The following is a 12,359-nucleotide window of genomic DNA, read 5'->3' as shown; positions in this document are numbered from 1 at the left end:
AGCGCCTATGGGTTTTCGGCTTGCGAAGGCTTTTCGGGTTACGAAAGTGGCGGCGGAACGAATTAATTTCGTAACCCGAGGTACCCCTGTAGTTTATTTTCTTCCTGTCCACTTTCTTCACTGTCTAGCTCTCACATCTATACATCATGATAGGGAATACAATGGCTTGGACAATTCTAACTTTAGTGCTTCTTTGTATATCTTTGCACTTTAGGATCATATCCAGTTCTTTCATAGCTGCTCTTCCTATTCCTAGTCTTGACTGCAGTCTCCATTTTAATCAATGTTTGATCCAAGGGACATGTGAAACTTTTGACCATAACTGTAGAAACTAAATCCTTAATATATATTTTAAAAATGGAGCAAGGAAACAGCCTTGATGGACTCCTTTACCAGTAGGAATTTCATTAGTTAACATGATTCCCTCCATTTATGATTCTTACTTATGTCTGTATAGAATGCCTTTATGAGAAAAAGAAGCTTTCAGCCATTTGTTTAAGCTGGATTTGTCCATACTTAGTTTTTTGTGGGTTTTTCAGGCTATGTGGCCATGTTCTAGAAGAATTTATTCCTGACATGGCCACATAGCCCGAAAAACCCACAAAAAACTATCGATGAAGCCTTTGACTTCACTTTGTCCATACTGTTTATAGAATCAAATGCAGCAATTAAATCAGTGAAGGTATAGAGAGTTGGTATCTAGTTGTTGAATATGTTTGATACCAAATGGGACAGGCTAAAACAGTTATTTGTAACTGATCTTCCCTGTCTGAAACCAGACTGCTCCTCTACTCAACCAGAATTAAGCTTTACCCAGTCCTCTTATGCAAGATTTTAGCATAGATTTTGGCTGTGAAGTCAATTGAAGAAATAGATCTATATTTTTTTGATCTCTATGATTTCCTTTTGTAAAAAGAGGAATAATTGTCCCAAGTTTCCATCCATTTGATGTGCAAAGCGTGTTATCTATATGTACTGTTCATACAAAGGAGTAAGTCATTCTGGTAATTCCTGGTTTACTGCAAAAGAGGTGTATATTGGTGGATGGACTTGGTTCATTGTAATTTGGATCCTTCGGATAGTTAAAGCATGTTAACTGACTGTTAACCAGATGCTAAAGAAATCTGATAGGGTGGACTCTTTTAGAAACAGTTTACTTAATGTGTATTGTAATTCAAACCCAGGATCCTGTTTTGTTTTTGTTTTTTGGCAGGATTATAAATCAGAGTTTATTATAAATTATAAAAATGGTAAATCTTGGTTTACTAATCTTTGCTTGTTTAGAAACATGAAGGTAGGACCTTGTCTTTGTACAACATGCTCAACAAGCTGTTTTTATTTTATTTTAGTTGAGGGATGAACAACTTGGAAGGGTCTGAGAGCCATATTTACCCTATCCCAGACTTTGGTAGGCAAGCTGCACTCTATCTCCAACCTTAGAAATAAATTCACTCATCAGAATGGTAAATCATGCCTTAGAAGGCTCAAGAACATGATTTGCAATTTAAATATTATTCCTCCACCTTTTTCAGGCCATAAAATGTATTTTTTAGAAACTGAAATTGACCTGATGCTCATTTTTAGTTCCCCCCCCCCTTTTTTTTTTTTTTTTAAAAGACCATTCTGGTATAAAACAAGTATGGGGCGAAGAGGAAATAATATTAAAGCGTATTAAGGAGACAAAGCACACACACCCAGGCTTCTAGGTGTAGTTCGCTGTTTTGAAAGTGAGATTTTTGGGGGAGATTGAGTCTCGCTATGGAGGGCAGAGGGAGCTACCTGTTGGTCAAAGGGTGCACTTTCTTTCTGTATTTCCTCCCCAGTCCTGCTGATAGAAGAAGCCATTTGGGAATAAATTGGTTGCACACAGCAGTATGCAGGTCATTTCTGTTGAAACAAGATTTGCCAGAACCTTGGCTCACCTTTCTGTGAGAACATAGCTATTGTATCGTCCTGCCATAGAGGTTGGTCATTGGGAATTTCCAGCAGGACTACTGTTGTGTGAAGGGAGAAATTACATTAAACAGATCCCATTTAGTCCTCCTATCTATGAATAAACAAGTGTTCTCAGTGGTGAACACATTCCAGAATAAAATTCCCTTTAAGTGTTTCCTTGCCATGACTTCTTGCCATTTCTTTTAATAACACACCAAATTCTTGAGAGTTTAGGGCCAAAGTATGTGTTATGTGGGAGAGCCGTGGTTTGATTTTTCAACATCTGTGAAAACTTAAAAGCAACCGCGGAAGGCTATGATTTTAAGTGGAATTTCTGGCTTGGGGAGAGAATTTTTAACCATTGGTCATTCCACAATTTGAATACTTACTCTAAAGCAATTTGGAAATAAAAAGTTAGGTACCTGTTTCATACTTGGTTTTTCCCTCCTTACCCTTTCAGCAGGGCTGGGTATCTGCTTCAGGAAGTATTGTTAGGGGAAATGCTTCAAGATAAATGGATGTTTTTTGAAAAACCATGCCTAAATCCAGTACTCCAGTCAAAACTAGATGCTCTACAGCTGCTATAAATTTGTAATATTTAAAATAAGAATCTGGGTTACCTGGTCATGAACTCCCACACCTGTTTGACAACAGAGGTGAAAATAAGATAGGGAAGACTTTTTAATATAGTACCCTATAAATATGTAGTTCACCTTCTAATTATCTTAAAGACTTTGGTGTAAAATTAGGACACTTTTGCGTAATAATAAATCACTCAATGGGAAACCTACAATGTAAACTTTTTGGTAGTTAAACTTTGTGTTATTTCTTTTGTGCTAAGTACTCTTTCCCAAAGTTGAAAAAGCAGAATCAAAAGACACCACTGTCACTATTTACTCTTTCTAAGCAATCCCTTTTTGTCAAAAAAGCAAGAATGCACACATCCAGATTTGCTGACCTCTCAATATTGGACAAATCCAAATGAGCCTTAATTGCTAACAACATCTGCTGTTCAAGGAGCTCTGCTAAAAAAATATGCTGAGTTAGTAAAATATCAAATATACCGGATAACATTTTTGAAGAGGTTGCAAACCATGGTAATCCTGTAACAAACCTCAAATATTTGGCTTTCTGTTCATGTGCCTTCTCTGCCTGGACCCTCATTTCATGTGTTCAACAAAAATTAGAATAATGGTGTTATTATTCAGGGCTAGCCTGAAGAAAGAGGCCCCTCCCTCCTAAACTGTCATCTTAGCCCGAGAGGGAGTGATCAGGCAGACCCAGCTCCATCAGGGATAGCCTGAAGGAAGAGGCTCCTCCCTCCTTAACTGTCATCTTCCAACCTGAGAGGGAGTGATCATGCAGACCCAGATCCATCAGGGATAGCCTGAAGGAAGAGACTCCTCCCTCCTTAACTGTCATCTTCCGGCCTCCTATTCCCCTCCAGCTATGCTCTGACTGTGTGGGGGAGAGGCTTGCATACCCTAATGAAGTTGTGAGCTATGCTGGCGGTGGTATAATAGCCACCAGTAGGGCCTCCCATGCCAGACAGGTCACAACCGAAGGGTCTGACCAAGAACGCCAAAGGGCAGGATGGGCTCTCTAGCCTTGTGGCAACCATCCTAGGAGAAGGAAAACTCTAATCCCAAACCTGGGCAGATGGTGCTCATCTAACCCTGTAAGGTCAACCGACCATCTCAGAGAAGGAAACTCTAATCAAACCTACGACTCGGGGACCTCGCTGCCACCGTCCATGCTTGTCAAGGCCTCATTAGTCGAACCTCTGGTTTAAAGGGTGAAGCCAGTTCTGTGCACGCTGCGCTCCACCAAAATAATCCATTGCAAAGGCTCGAAGGATACATCTAATGTCATCAACGCGCTTGTAGAAAGGACGGATGAATCCTTCCTGAATCTTCGTTCGCGAAATAAAGCCAAGAATATATGTGCCTTCAAGTTGCCAGTTGACTTATGGCAACCCCATGAATTTCATACAGTTTTCTTAGGCAAGGAATCCTGAGATGGTTTTGCCAGTTCCTTTATTTGAAATATACCCTACAGCACCTGGTATTAGGTATTCTTTCATCTTTGTCTTCCATGTCTAATCATTGGAGATGTGCTGCTCTGAGAAGGGACATTTCCTTGGTTGTTGTTACAGATAATATCCACAAATAAGTCTGTCCTCCATTAATTTATTCAAGCCACTTTAGAATGCCTTCTGTCAGGAGTGATCAAAGCATCATGTAATTTTCTAAGAGGAAATGCAATTGTGGAAGGGCTTTGGGGGGGGGTCTTTTTGGCTAGATGGCTAGACTACCATTTTATGCCTCTTGTCTGCATTTAGTGCCTGAAATGAGAGAGAGAGAGAGAGTAATATAATATAAAACTAATACAATACAGCTGTAAAACAAAATATACAAATATAAACCCAAAAACCAAATACAATACAATACAGAACAAGCTAACAAATACATTTAATAAAGGTATAAAATATTATGAAACTAAATTAAACTAAAATGGGTGGGTGGTTGGCTAGGAAGGGATGGGCAAAGCAGCCCCTCACACACACTGGGTGACACCAACCTCAGTGACACCATTATGTCTGGGGGTGCTTTGACTGTGTATTCCTGCATGGCAGGGGGTTGGACTGGATGGTCTTTGTGGTCTCTTCCAACTTATGATTTTTAATTTTATAAAGTAATTTGTCTGGAAATACAGTTAACTCACTGTGCAGGCTCTCATGGTGTCATCATACCTAGGTTTACACATCAGAATACTTCCTTTGAAAATAAAAAAAAATCTGAACATTCTTTTATAAACTGCTGTATACTTAGAGCAATAATAGAAAGTTACTTCTATAACTGATGCAATAATGGACACCAGTCTTATCCTTGGATTGTCATATCTTTTATTTCTTGGTCCTATCTATCCTTCAGCAGGTTAGCAACTTCTGATTAGATATGGGAAGTGGCCTTCCTCAAGGGGTGATGATGGGAAGTGGCCTTCCTCAAGGGGTGCAGATAGATTAAATATTTGTTGGAAGAAGAGCAAGGAAAAGTTCACAACCTAGTTATATTCCTCACATCTTATATGCAAAACGTTCCAGGTTCAAATCCTGGCATCTCCAAATGGAACTGGAATATCTCTCTCTGGCTTTACTTTGCGAATGAAGACTCAGGAAGGACTCATCTTGCGCTTTCTACAAGTGTGTTCATGACTAAAAAGGCCAATCCAACATAAACAAGTCCAGTTGCAGAAAGCACAGCAGAAAGTCTCCTTGGCGGGTTACAGACCGCCATGAAAGTACGCGACGAGTGCGTACTAGGGTTAGGAAGGGGCAGTGCTTCCGCACCCCCCTAACCCTAGCACGTGTTCCACGCGCACAAAATGGCGGCGGCCGTTCCACACAGCCGCCGCCATGATGGCGTGACGAATGCACCGCCTCCAAACGAGGCGGCGCGGACATGACGCCATCGCTCTGCACGAGGGACACGCCCTTTCCGCGGAGCAGGAGGAGCTCCGAAAAGGAGCCCTTCCTGGTTTGCGTTGCTGGGTGCAGCCTCAGACGGCTGCGCCCAGCAATGCAAGGGAGAAAGGGGCCAAGTGGCCCCTTTCTCCCCCTCCCCGCCTGCGGGTGTCCTTGGGGCTTGAAGCCCCAGGACACCCCTTTCCAGGCTGTGGGAAGCGGCCTTTTGCCGCTTCCCTGCGGCCTGAAAGCAGTGGATCGGGCCTCAGGCTGCCGTCTGCAACTGAGGCCCCGATACACCGGGGAAAGGCGCGCCTACAGGCCGCCCCAAAGGAGCGGTCTGTAACCGCCCTTGTGTCATGGCCAGCCAAGAGCAGGTCTCAGAGGATGAGGAGGAGGATGGGGCTCTTCCAGTGCAAGAGGTAATTTAGGCTACACCAGGTGTTAATCCTGCTCTGCCAGAATCCAGCCCTGATCTCCCAGCCCCAGAGGAGGAGGCTCAGCCAGGTCCTAGTGCTGGGGGATTCCTCTGGTGGTACAGCAGCCTAGTGGTGACTCTGGAGGAACCAAGCTTGAAGGTTCCCCCTATAGACAACGCAGGGCTGAAAGTGCTAGCAGACGCAGATCCCAAAGATTGCTGAGAAGCAATTAGCAAATCACCCTCAGGTGGCACAGGGAGAGCTTCTTATAATGAGCAGAGAGACACTAACTGAGTGCCAGAGTTTATCTGTCCTGGACTGCAGCCAGCACACACGCCGATAAGGAAGGCAATTAACCATGAAACTGGAAGTAGTCCACAACTTGCAGGAGAGAGAGAACAAGCAAACCGAAAGCCAAGCCGAATTCAGGAAACAGAGGTCACAAGTCAGTCCAGTCCAGGGTCAGGTCAGCCAGAAGGTAGCAATAGTGCAGTCCGTTCTGGAGTCAAGGCACAAGGAGCAAGATACAGGGAGCAGTGCAGGCAGCAGTCACACCAAAAGATCAACAAATAACTCTGGCACTGAGTTGGTGTCTCTTGCTCATTAAGTAAGAGAAACTCTTCCCCGTGCCACTAGGCGATTTGCTAATTGCTTCTCAGCAATTCTTTGGGATCTGCATCTTTATTTTATTATTATTATTAACCTTTATTTCTGCCAGCACTTTCAGCCCTGCGTTGTCTATAGGGAGGGAACCTTCAAGCCTGGTTCCTCCCCAGAGTCACCCTAGGCTGCTGTACCACCAGAGGATCCACACAGCACTAGGACCTGGCTGAGCCTCCCCCTGGGCTGGGACATCAGGGCTGGATTCTGGCAGAGCAGGATTAACACCTGTGTAGCCTCAATTACCTCTTGCACTGGAGCAGGATACACCTGTGTAGCCTCAATTATACCTCTTGCTCTGGAGGAGCCCCATCCTCCTCCTCATCCTCCAAGACTGCTCTGGTGGCCATGACACCTTGGGTGATGTTTTTCCGGTTTGGTTCTGTCTGCGTTGTCATTTCTCTTCGAGACTCGTTCGGTGTGAGCTTTCAAAGAAGGCTGCAGCATCGTGGATAGTGCGTCTCCATGCCCCCGGTGCAAGGCCAGGTGGACCATTGTTTGTGATCAATTTGGCCAAGCCTGAGAGTGTTGTTTCAGGGAGTCCTTGTATTCTTTCTTGGAGCACCCCTCTTACGCTGACCCGTGAAGAGTTCAGTGTAGAAACTATTTTTGGGAAGATTGGTCCTTCATCTTAGAAAGTGTCCTGCCCAGAGCGCTGCATAATCTTGTCAAAAACGCAAAATTAACTGCCAGGATTAGAATGTGTGAAAGTATTTTAAAAATAATGGAGCTAATTTATTGTACTTTCATACAAAGAGATTCTGGCATCCTAACAAATAATCCACACAACATCGTTATTGTAAGTTTTCCTATATCAAAATGTTTTATTTGGTGATTTACATCAAAAATATACAATAAAAACTTTTTAAAGTGCTAATCACCTATAACTGAGGAGCAGAGAGATGATGTTCTGGGACTCAGAACATCATTCTGCTACTGCACATTATTAGAGGCTTCAGCATGTTCTTAAAGGGGTTTCTAAATGTAGGTTTCTAAATACTGAACTAGACATAGCCAGCATGGTGTAGTGTTTTGAGCATTGGACAATGACTCTGGAGAACAGGGTTTGAATTGCCCATTCAGCCGTGAAATTCACTGTTGACCCTGGGCAAGTCACACACTTTCAGCCTCAGAGGATGGCAATGGCAAACCCCCTCTGAAGAAACTTTCCAAGAAAACCCTGTGAAGGTCCGCCATAAGGTCCCAAAGTCAGAACAACTTGAAGGCACACAACAATGATCTGCAATGCTGAAAGTGAATGTCAAGGCTCCCAACGAGTTGGATCCTTCAGCCTTAGCAGTCCAATGCTGTCATGGCTGAGTGCCAGTCTGTCATTCCCAAAAGTCCACCCAAAGACAAAAGTAAATTTGTTGGAAGGAAATGCAACTATGGCTCAATGCTGCAAGAAATAGCCTTCAAGTAGCTTTTAATTGTATACTTGCCCATCTTTTCTATTACGTGATTCCTATCCTCCTTTCCGTTTTGAAAAGACATAACTTCATGTTTTATCCAAAGAAGCAAACCAAATAGAAAACAGAATTAACCATGTGTTGTGAAGATTTTTTCCCCTGTCTACCAAGCTTGACCGTTTGATATTTTAATGCCCCTCGAAATGTTTATAATCTTTTAAATCTTATTTGCTTAATCTGTACTGTGCTTTTCATCTGCAGACTGCGAGTATGTTAAAAGTTGGTGCAGCTGAACATGGTTAAACAGAAACATTGATTAGAAATGCTTTTTAAAAACAAACAAACAATTGACGATATAGTGTTCTACTGAATCTCAATAGATGTTTTGAGTCCAGTTGGCATTGACCTTGGCATTCAACTGTTTACTTCTCTTCTATATTTTTGCCAAATCTTAGGGCTGCTTCCCATGAATTGGTATTCATAGTACTTTACTCTGTAGTCATCAGATGAAAGATGATGTTGAAGTTCAAAGCATTCTTCCTATGTTATATTGTGCTTGCCAATCGTTTTATCTTCTGGAACAGGCACATCAGTATCCTGCTGCAAATAAGTACATCCATTCTCGGCTATGAGCCTATTATCTAAACAGCTTTCCATACCATAATATGGGAGAAAAATAAAAAATAGCTCACATTTATAGGTCTATTTAACTGATCCTTTATATTTAAATGAACAGGCGTTTTATACTAAAAAGATTGTGAAATGCACTTGAACATAGTAAGCATCATCCCTTCTTTCTCTATTGTTTTTCTTTTTTCAATTTGGCACTGCTGTTATCAGAATACTAATAGTCTACATCCATAATGGACCATGTCAAGGAGGGATCAAGCCCTCTTGTGTTCATAGCATTAAGCCAGAGCAATGTCCTATACCAGATGGCATTTTCTTTCCATTTCATGGACACCAGTTCTCACTGGGCAGTTCATTATTTTCTGCAACTGAACAGCTGTGGATTACTGTATTTTATGGATTTTAATATATGGTTGACATCTCAGTGGAATACTAATCTGGCTTTCATATGTCCTACGAGCCAGCTTAATTTTCTCAGGATGGTACGATTTTGGTTTGAATAAAAACTTTGGAAGAACAATGAGTTTGGCTTCTACAGAATTTTGTTGAAAGAATCACACTGCCTTTCTTTAATGTTGAGTCTTATTTGAATCCCCCAGTCAGCTACCCTCAGCATATAGTGACCACTTTTTTAATATTTTTCAAGCTCTGACAGTTGGTGGGCCAAGAACAGTAAAGGACACCTTCAGTGAACAGGAACCTGATGACATTGGAAAACAAGAGAATGTAACTAAAACATATTCTTGTGGAAGTACTCAGCCTATCTGCATGTTAGCAGCCTACCAAATAGCTAAAAATGTGTTGCATCCAGGGAGTGGTCTAAAAGAGTTTTCCCCACTTTAGTATATTGAATCATTCCTTTCTTTTGACGAGTAAATGTTCCTTGCACATCTTCTAATGCCATCCCTAGTGTGTTTATTATCTTTCAAAGTCTGTGCTGTTCTTAATAGCATAAGTTTTCCCTTCAAAATTATTACCAAGTGCCTAGTAGTCATTGAATTCACATGGGGTTTACCCATGTAATTCTGTTAACATCACTGACTCTTCCTGTTGAGGGAACAAAACTCACCCCAAACGTCATGACATACCCAGTCTGTGAATCAGTATGTTCAGATCCTTTGGAAATATGTATGCAGTTTGAACTGCTTAACAGTTGTCTTGGTATTCTTAGTTTCTAAGAGTGCCATCAGTGGGAATTCTACATAGTTGTTCAAACTACAATAATGAGGAGGTTCAAGGAGAACAGAATGTGAACTGACTCCAAATTTATCTGTCAAATCTCAGGATTCAAAGAAAAAAGAAATAATAAATTGATGGGTGCTTTGTATAAGTTGTCTTTAGAGAGTAAGAAAATTGATAGTATACAATGTGTAGTATACAAGTACAGTGCCCCCTTTTCATGGGGATCTGTTCTGGACCCCTCATGGAAATGGAGTTTCGCCTAAATCAAGCCCCATTATTTTCCCCCATTCGTCTCTCATGCATAAGCGAGGGACGCGGGTTCCAAAATCATGAGAACGGAGGAGGACTCTATTTCCATCTGACAAATGGTTTGCAAACACAAGAAAGAGATGGTTAGAGTTATGAAACATTTATCATCTTCTTGGGATAGTCCTCAGGTTCCATCCATTTGTATGCTCAGCAGTTGGATTAGGTTGGCGACACTGGAGTTTATCGCACAGGCCACTAGAACGGGCCTGGCACATCACAAAAGGAGTCGGAATGGGAGCAGAAGGCAGCATAGGGCGCAGTTTGCCGCACAGAAAAACACCACTGCTGCCGTCAGAAGTTCCCATTCCATTCCAAATGTGTCCCCCAGGAGGTGATTTTCAGGAACGCTTCTAAACAGTTCCTAAAATGCCCCTGGGGTACCTGTGTGGTAAACTGCATCCTATGCCGCCTCTTCCCCCATCCCGACCCTTTTGTAACACACCAGACTTTTCAAGTCCCGTGAGATAAACTAGACTGCTTTCTGCTCTGTAGTTAGGATCTATCTTATGGCAGATATCAGAGATAGGACTTTTTCATGGCAGCCCCACATCTGTGAATGTTGGGCAAGTCACACTCTCTCCACCTCAGAGGAAAGCAATGGCAAACTCCCTCTAAAGAAATTTTCAAAGAAAACCCACGACAGGTTTGGCTTAGTGCTACCATAATTCAAAAACAACTTGAAGGCACAACAACACACAAAGGCAGCTTATACATCACCGAGAGAGAAAATTTATCTCCAAAACGAGGACTCAGGTTTGTGTACGATTTACATAATGAAATTTAGCCATTAGGTGTTTGCTAAAAGAAAAGGGGGAGGGGAGCCACTCAAGCTTCCCTATGAGGAAGTTCACAAACTGGGAAGGCCCTGTGTGATGTGCCTACTAGATTCTGCTCCAAGGGTTGCAGGACTCATTGAGGGCCTTTCCTGGTGTGTAAGGCAAGGTTGTATGTAGAAATATGTTTTTTTTAGATATGCTGGACCTGAATCACTAGGGCTTTGTATTTACATAACTTCCACCTCATAGTACATTTAAAGAGAAGTAACCAAGATACAAATCTTCCCATCACTTGCTACCTAATCATGTAAGTGGATTTTATGTGGATTTCTCCCAGGACCCTGTATAACAAAATAAGATTGTCTTGTTTCTGAATGGCAAGTACCTATATGAGTACACCTCTGCATTAAGAAAGCAAAGAATGGAGAAAGCAATCCAGCCCATGGCCATACACAGAGGTTCTGTAAGAGCAAAAGCATAGTTGAAGCAAGGTCAAAATCAGTTGAGGGAGCAAGCAAAATTCAGGAAACTAGAGATCAAGGAATGTCCCCAGTGCCAAAAAGATTGCAGAGCTTTTGATGTGCTACACGAATGGCATGGGTTATGCTTATTTATAGGTAGCTGACTGAATTCCCAGAGGTTTTCCCTTTAAGGTTAGGCTAGGCCCATACTTATAATAACTCCAAAAGATAAAATCACTCAGTGTCCAACTCCATCTCAACAGGGACTAAATACAATGCCTCCACTTTCAGGATAGGCTGCATCTTCTCTGGATGTGACTTGAACTTTTATCGGGCTCACTTTTTCCCTTTCCTTATCTGAGGATTCTTCCTCTGTAGGATATAACCAGATAATTTACCATTGTGTTTTGGCCCTGGCCCAGTCGTCTCCCAAAGATGGAATTGAATGTTAAGTGTGATATGAATGGGAAGAAGGAGAAGTAGACCGGACAGAGGAAAAGTATTCTTACAGTGGGATGATGGAGAAAAATATTTAAACAGGGTCCACCTTTAAGAAGTATTTGTGGATTAACTTAAGGCAGTTTAAACATCCCAATTTGTTCCTTTATTTGTATCTCCCTCCTCCCTTCAACCTCCCTTCTTCTCCACTATGTAGTTGGCCAGTTTGTTGTGCCACTCATATTTGTGTGGTAAATCTTGTGAAATAATTTGTGTTTTATAGACTACGCATAATCAGGGTTTTGTTATTGAGAAGGGGTGAAGGAGGAAAACTTTGGAAGTACGTGTGTGCTGGGGCTACAATCAGTTTGTTTTCTGTTGTATGAAAACCAATTTTAAAAAGAATATTGATGCTTTGTAGCAATGCCTTTGCTGGACAGGCAGGGTGAGTTGTAAAGCCCCTTAACATAATGGTCATAAATTCAGAGCAAAGGCTGGGGAAGAGCAACCTTCGCCTTGCCAGTTTCTGAGGCAGGAAGGTCTGTTTTATAAATGTGACCTGCCTTACAGCTAATTAGTTCTTCTGGCTGTGTTATGTAAGACCATGCTTATCTTACCAGAATGTTTTCTGCAGCAGTTTAGCAAAATGATGTGATATTTTTTTCAAGATCTTGGTA

At 41.9% G+C, this 12,359-nt stretch overlaps 1 protein-coding gene across 1 annotated transcript in view; it reads right to left on the bottom strand.

Moving 5' to 3' along the window:
- Nucleotides 1–12,359, bottom strand: part of LOC121925573 (IQCJ-SCHIP1 readthrough transcript protein-like) — a 515,366-nt gene that overhangs the window by 212,237 nt on the left and 290,770 nt on the right.

This window comes from Sceloporus undulatus, chromosome 3, assembly GCF_019175285.1.
Source record: "Sceloporus undulatus isolate JIND9_A2432 ecotype Alabama chromosome 3, SceUnd_v1.1, whole genome shotgun sequence".
Lineage (NCBI taxonomy): Eukaryota > Metazoa > Chordata > Lepidosauria > Squamata > Phrynosomatidae > Sceloporus > Sceloporus undulatus.
This window is presented reverse-complemented; position numbering and strand designations above follow the sequence as displayed.